Source organism: Ctenopharyngodon idella, chromosome 3 (genome assembly GCF_019924925.1).
Source record: "Ctenopharyngodon idella isolate HZGC_01 chromosome 3, HZGC01, whole genome shotgun sequence".
NCBI lineage: Eukaryota > Metazoa > Chordata > Actinopteri > Cypriniformes > Xenocyprididae > Ctenopharyngodon > Ctenopharyngodon idella.
This window is the reverse complement of record NC_067222.1, coordinates 2,943,213-2,951,089: the sequence shown is the minus strand read 5'-3', so window position 1 is coordinate 2,951,089 and position 7,877 is coordinate 2,943,213.

The following is a 7,877-nucleotide window of genomic DNA, read 5'->3' as shown; positions in this document are numbered from 1 at the left end:
CACTTAAATAACACTTCATTTCAACATTTACTCTCCTGATCACTCATCAAGTTCACATACATTTTTGTCTATTAAGTGCAATGTTATTGCACAGTAATTTTACAGTAAACTACTGGCAGCAGCTTCACCTACATAGTACTGTCTTTCTACAGTTTGCTTGCTGTAAACTTAATTTACAGTTTATTGCTTGCTTTAAACTTAATTTACAGTTTATTCAACTTAAAATACATTTTGCTGCTGTGTCTTTTTATCTTACACCTTTAAGCCTTTGAACCGTACAGCAAAACACTGTAGTGTCCACACTACAAAGAGTAAAAGTAACGTTGACAGAATGTTGCTGTTAATGAGATAACTAAGTGATTAATTAAAGGGTTACTTCACCCAAAAATGAAATTTCTGTCATTAAATACTCACCCTCATGTCGTTCCAAACAGATAAGACTTTTGTTCATCTTCATATCGTTCATCATATTTTGTTAAATAAAGTTGTTATTTTTGTTTTGTTTTTTCCACACAAAAGTATTCATGTTGCTTCATAACATTAAGGTTGAACTACTGTAGTCATATTGACTATTTTAACAATGTCATTACTACTTTTCCGGACCTTGAATGACAGTAATTATGTTGCTTTCTATGGGGGATAAAAATAAAAAATAAAAACATTTTGGATTTCATCAAAAATATCTTAGTTTGTGTTCCAAACCTGAACGAAGGTCTTATGAGTTTGGAACGACATGATGGTGAGTACTTAATAACAGAAATTAAATTTTTGGGTGAACTAACCCTTTGAATTATTATTAAGCATTAGTGAACACCTGCAGTTAACAAGCGGAATCACTGAATGAAAGAGAAAAAACAAGAACTACAACTGATTATATAATAATACATTAAATCTCTCAAGATCTCAGCAGAAGACGATTAAACTACTCCACAAACAGCATTACCAGCTTCACTTATTACTAACCAGGGGTGCGTTTCCCAAAAGCATTGTAAGCAAACTATGGTTGCAAGTTCCATTGAACTCCATTGGTAACTTGGTAACGGTAGACCCTGCCCCTAATGGGCCGCATAATGAGCCATTCAGTCAGGAATGTGACTGAGTGAACAAGGAAGAATGCAAGGACAACAGAAATATATCTTTTTTTTTTTTTTTGTAGTTTATTTAAAATATAGTTAACTATATAAATGAGAGTCAAAGACACATTTTGAGTACACAGAAATAAATCCTGTTCAAAGATATATGTGAACACCACATACCTGGCATTTGGTGTTTCTGCACTGGAAAGACAGAAAAAAGAAAAAGAAAAAAAAAAAACACTTTCCTGTTTCCAGTCAGTGATCTCAATATCATATGCATGCAGTCCAATGTGGGCAAATATCTGGTCACTATGATTCTCAAATCTGTGAGATAAACGAAAAAACCCTCTGTGAGCATGCTGATAACAGGATCATATCAGCTATTGTATTAACGTTAATATAATGTCCATTCTTAACAGAAAACATGATTTTTGTGATCTAATGCATGCACGTATTATTGCACATAATGTGAAGAACATTTTGTATAGGTCTATAATATTTTAAATTACAGTACCGGTCAAAAGATTGCGCACATATTACTATTTTTAATGTTTTTGAAAGAAGTCTCATGCTCATTAAGCCTGCATTTATTTGATCAAAAACACAGAAAAAAACAGCAATACTGTGAATATTATTACCATTTAGAGTAATGGTTTTCTATTTTAATATACTTTAAAATATAATGTATTTCTGTGATGCAAAGGCTGATATATGTATTATATTTGTTATATTATAGAGCCTAAATGGTAATGTGCAGTTTAATACATTGCTAACACATTTTATTTTAGTATTTATTATGGATTTTAGTCGATTTCACTCATCTCAGTATAGCAATATAGTTTAGGAATAGCCAATATGGCCAATATGTATGTGTAGTAAATGAAACAGGCATCTGCGTCATTTATACAGAGACACACGGAACATTCAGAATTCATATTTAAACGGTCTTTTTGCCATTTAATATTCACAGACGCTATATCGCAATTAGAATAAAGAACTTAAGAATAAAACTTACCATTCACAATGATCAGTTTGATCAAGTTGATCCTCGATCGAAATTAAATAGAATTCTTGCAGAATTAGTCCTCACTGCATCTCAAAATGATGTACATGAATTTGACTAAGCTTGATGCATTTTTCCGAGCTGATGTGGGCGTTCACTCTCTGTTGCATGTATCGCCTTAGAATTTGTGTTTGAATAGCGTGTGCACTCCGTGGGCGTGGCCGCATTAGTGGATAATGAGCTGACTTGAGATAAACTGACATCTCTCTCTTTTCAAACAGATTACATAAACAGAGAATATTAGTTTTCGATTTGACTTACATGATTTAAAACCTGACATTTCAACATTTCTTTAGAAAAATGTCTCATGTTTGTGTGATAAGTATTCACTAAGTTACAGTTCATTTTCTGAGGACTATCAGAATGGACTTCATTCAGAGGGAGATGACAGATCATGCATCATGTTAGTTTTATTTATTTTGCAAAAAGCACAACATTGCTGAGGCAAAAAATGGACTGAAAATACAGAACAGGTGCAATGTGCGTGTGAGAGTGGAAAGTTCACCAGATTCACTCTAACTAGTGCATCAATCCTTGATTACCATTAAGTTCAAGTTTATATTGAGTTACTGTGTGCATGCATGTGAAGTAAGTGAGTATTGATGATATATTTTTTGTTGTGACTGCACAGTAAATTCCCCAGTGTTAAATTAACACCGTTCGGTGTTCATATGGGAACCACCAGCAGGGTGTTAAAAGTAACATTGAAGCAGTGTTAGAGTTAATTAGATACTTAAGTGATAAATTGAGTGATGATTATTGTTCAATTATTGATGACACCTGATGATAGGGAAGAGAAACACAAGAACTACAACTGACTTCCAGGCACAGCCTTAGATAAAATCAACTGAAAAGACATTAAATCTCTCTTATTTGTAACGTCTGGACCGATCAGACACACAATTGTTAATTATATTTAATGAATTATCCAGAAACTCACTCCCTCAAAGTTCTGTGAACCCATCCTCCTAAAACTGCAACTAGCATCCTAAACGTAGCTAACACACAGGCAGAACTAGGTGCCCTGTTACAGGACACAGGAAAACTGATACAAACTTCTACGATCAGAAAGACTTTTGCAGAGACTAGTGACTCTGACTTCATTCTTTCTGAGAAGGACAAATAAACCCTCTTAATCCTATATATTCTATATATAACCACTTAAGATATGTATCCAATTTTCCCATCTCATGACTTTCCTTTTATAGGCTTTATTCTATGTATTAATTCTCTCTTTTGAACTATTTTGGTATTAATGTTCCAGAGTTGCAAATTTATAGTTAACTGAAATCACATGGGTAGCATGTTTGGTATCTACGGACTCCAACTTTCGTTTTCTATTTGGTAATTTATGTTACATGTTACTGACTCTGTGACACATTAGCATTATATGAATCTAGAAAGTTCTTCTCTGATTCATCCAATCCAGTGTCTTATGCTAATATCCTGCCAAAGGCGCAAAGACTCGTAAAGTTCCCTTCAAGAGAACAACTCCTTATTGGCTCAGACACCTCAAGAGGGTGTAACATCTTCACCCTTTAAAATTACTGATCACAAGATCACAGTCTCTTCCCTCTCTTTTCCTGTACTGAAAAATGCTGATGTGAAGATGATGCTGTACTAGAAGCTTCGAAGGAACTTGTGCCAGGCTTCGGCCTAGACCTTCCATTCACCCAAGATCCTCTGAATCCAACTGGTTCTCTTTCATCAAGACAATATCAGCAAAGATTCAATGGGAGCCTCCACAAATTGCATCAGGACAGTTTTAATTCAAATGGGCGAGACATTAAAGTATCAAACTTAGTCTCATTATTTGATACATTGAATATCCTTACCCCTTTTAAAGAAGGGCCTGTTAAAACTAAACTGATGGTTTGCTCAAGGCTGTTGATCTGCTGAATTTCAAACAATGCTGTAACTTCTTGTTTTCCTGTATTCTGCTTCAGCTCTCTCTCTTTCTCTTAGTAAACTATGCATGTATGTGTGTGAATGTTAGAGTAGTTAAGTGTTTAGTCTAGTTAATAAAGTCTTGTTCATGTCACACGTAAAGTTGTCCGTGTTTCATGCTCGTACTGGAGTCCCTATTCATGCAGATCCTGACTACATGCTCTGAGTAGCACTGTACATAAGATTGTTGTTTCCCATAACCTGGAAATGAACATTTCTTATAATTAATCAACAATTAACACTGTGCGTTCATTGGACAACAGGTTAATTGATTGTAATATTAATTTTATTACATTAAGTTAATTTTATTAACTAATCCAAATATTTATAATTAATTATAACTAGTTATGCGTAATTATTCATATTTATTTTGAGCTAATTTGCTACATATTACAAACCAGACTGACTTTATTTCTGTCATTTGTCTACAGTTCTTTTTGAGAATTAACAGAGGTTTAGATGTTGAAGTTTTGTTGAAAATATTTATGGTGATCAGTGTTTCCTTTGGTTGGGCAGTTTAATTCTTGAATTTTTTTTTTTATGTCATTTTGTGGTATTTGTAATAGTGTTTACCAAAAGACATAATTTGTTGCAAAGGAAGCCAGAAACAGAGGTGCTATATTCAGATTTACCATTTAATTATGGATAGTATTTAGTTACGTTTAGTTATGTTTTACTTAAGTGAATGTTTGTTTATGGAACACCCGTATCCATGTGTGCATTAATATATATATATATATATATATATATATAAATTTTTTTTTTTTCTTGAGTTCAATTTGTTACAGAACCACACATGTATATTCAAGCAAGTTCTCCAGTAAACTAAGAAAGACTCTAGACACTGCTTGGTGTGTCTCTTCATTTAAGAGTAATCTCATCCAGTTCTAACTGACTGCCTGCTGCATTTAACACCCTTCCAAATTAGTCCAACTTCCAAACCCCGCCATACGCCGCCAGAGATTTTAGCGTGCATTCACTTTAAGTACACGTCCACCCTTTTTATAAATGAGGCCCCTGGAGAAGGAGAAAAATCACGCAAAGCTGCTCATAATTGTAACACGAAAGATGCATTGGTTTTTTTTTTTGTTTGTTTTTGTTTTTGTTTTTTTTACACTATTAAAGATGGTTGTGGTGCACACAATGATTTGTTTCCTTTACTGTCTAGTCCAAATACAATATGTATACAAATATAATATTACAAATATTTGTAAGTACCTAGGTACAAACTCATTTCTAACACTTACAGTTTTTCTCAGTCGCTTTGGCACATTTCTCAGATCAGAACTGAAATTCTCAAAACTACTTGTTCAACCACCACATCATCTAGTCACTTGTGCACATCATAAAAGCAGTTCCCTTTCAGTCGGTCACGTTCGACGTACGTCAGTAGTGACCGACGAATTGGGATATCGCTAGAGAGCCCTATCAGCTTCGAGTGAACTACAACAGGCCAATGAGGTTGGCGTGCGATATTTGCATAATGTGCACCGCCCCCGCCAGGTGGTATAAGTAGGGGAGCAGATGCCATCGCACTCTGTCTTTCGCTTCGGAGCCAACCTGTGTGTTCCTGCTATTAGTCTGAGAGTGACTTTGCAAGCCTTTGAAGAGCTTTTGTTCTACAGTGCTGGCTTTATGGCACCTTACAGCGAGGCCGCGAGCTTTCCCAGAGTGAGCTTCTCGAGCTGTTATACAGCTCTCAACTGCTGTTTTCACAGCATTATTTGCCCCGTTTGGTTTGCGATTTGGGCCGGTTCCTCTGTGTCTGTGACTCAGGGAGTGAAAAGTGTACCTGCAGTCACATCGCGGCTGTTCCCTGTGTGCTTCGGCACAAAGAACAAGAGCTTCTAAAAGAGCTTCACAGACAGACACTGCGTCTTTTTCAAGACGTCATTCTGTCTGTGCGTTTCTGGAGGCGGTCGTTTCCTATTCTCACTGATGGCCACAATCACTTTCTCTCATGTCTGCTTAGCGTGCTGAGACTGTGTTTGTGGGTGGTTCATATTCTCTTGTAAAACAAAAAAAGAGAGCATGACCACGTCAGCGCATTGTTCGTCTTGCCTTTCTCGTAAGGGCTTGAGCGCTCAGTGCGGCGTGTGCCGTCGAGCTGCCGGCTGACAGCGCGCGTTGCCATGGCAACCTGCGGAGGCGGCCATTGTTCCGCTCAAGGAACAGGGCGTTCGCATCCTCAACGACGACTCATCCTGTCCAGCTCGCGGGAGCAGTTGTGCGAACACAGGGACATGGTGTTAGCTCACCTCAGCTGGTTGGGTCTTCGGGTGCCCTGGCACTCAGCTGGCCCCGGGGCCCACGCAAATATGCGTTTCCCCCAGTGAGCCTTCTCGCACAGCTCCTGTGCAAAGTCAGGGAGGACGAGGAGCAGGTCTTGTTAGTGGCTCCATACTGGCCCACTCGGACCTGGTTCTCGGACCTCACGCTCCTCGCGACAGCACCTCCCTGGCCCATTCCTCTGAGGAAGGACCTCCTGACTCAGAGACAGGGCACCCTCTGGCACCCACGTCCCGACCTGTGGAAACTCCATGTGTGGTCCCTGGACGGGACGCGGAGGTTCTGAGTGATCTCCCGCAAGCAGTCGCAGACACTATCACTTCCGCTAGAGCTCCTTCTACGAGGAGCCTCTTTGTGCTGAAGTGGAACCTGTTAGTCGACTGGTGCTCCTCTCACCAAGAGGACCCCCGATCATGTTCGGTCAGAGCCATGCTTTCCTTTCTGCAAGAGGGCCTGAAGTGAAGGCTGTCTCCCTCCACCCTCAAGGTGTATGTTGCCGCTATCGCCGCACATCACTATGCAGTTGATGGTAAATCGCTAGGGAAGCACGATCTGATCGTCAGGTTCTTGAGGGGGGCGAGGAGACTGAATCCTCCCCGGCCCTCCTCTGTACCCTCTTGGGATCTGACCCTGATTCTTACATCTCTCTGGGGTCGTCCCTTCGAGCCTTTGCAATCAGCTGAGTTAAAAGTACTGTCCCTAAAGACAGTCCTCCTGGTTGCATTGGCCTCGCTCAAGAGGGTAGGGGACCTGCACACATTTTCGGTTGACGAATCGTGCCTGGAATTCGGGCCTGGTGCCTCTCACGTTATCCTGAGACCCCGGCCTGGATATGTGCCCAAGGTTCCTACCACTCCCTTTCGAGATCAGGTAGTGAACCTGCAAGCGCTGCCTTCGGAGGAGGCAGACCCAGTCCTAGCTTTGCTCTGTCCCATCCGTGCTCTGCGCCTGTACGTGGACAGAATGCGAAGCTTCAGGACCTCAGATCATCTCTCCTAACCAACTTTCAGCTTGGCAAAGCAGTTCATTTCACATTCAAAATGCACTACAACTACCAAAACACTTTATTCAGGTCTCAAATCAACTCATTCTTCCAGAACACTAGCAAAGGATGACAGCCGACAAACACACTTTGTCACCCACAAAACAATGACCTAAAAAACACTAACAACATGTAGCATTATACAATTCTTGTGTAAAACAAGGACACACCTCTGTGTATAATTCACTGCAATATATGTTACTGGAATGAATCAGACATGATGCAGAATTCGTCAATATTTTATGTTGTTTATTTTTATTTTTTTGCACTGAGTAATTCCAAAATACAAGAATTTGTATACACACCATCCACTTATAGATACAATAGTAATGCTAATCTACTCGGTCTTCTCCATTTGACCACAGGTTCTCATCCACATCACATCTTATGTCATCTAGGGCAATACACCTAGGAAAGAATCTTCTGGCATGCCTGATCCATCCCTGGCAATCTTCTGCTG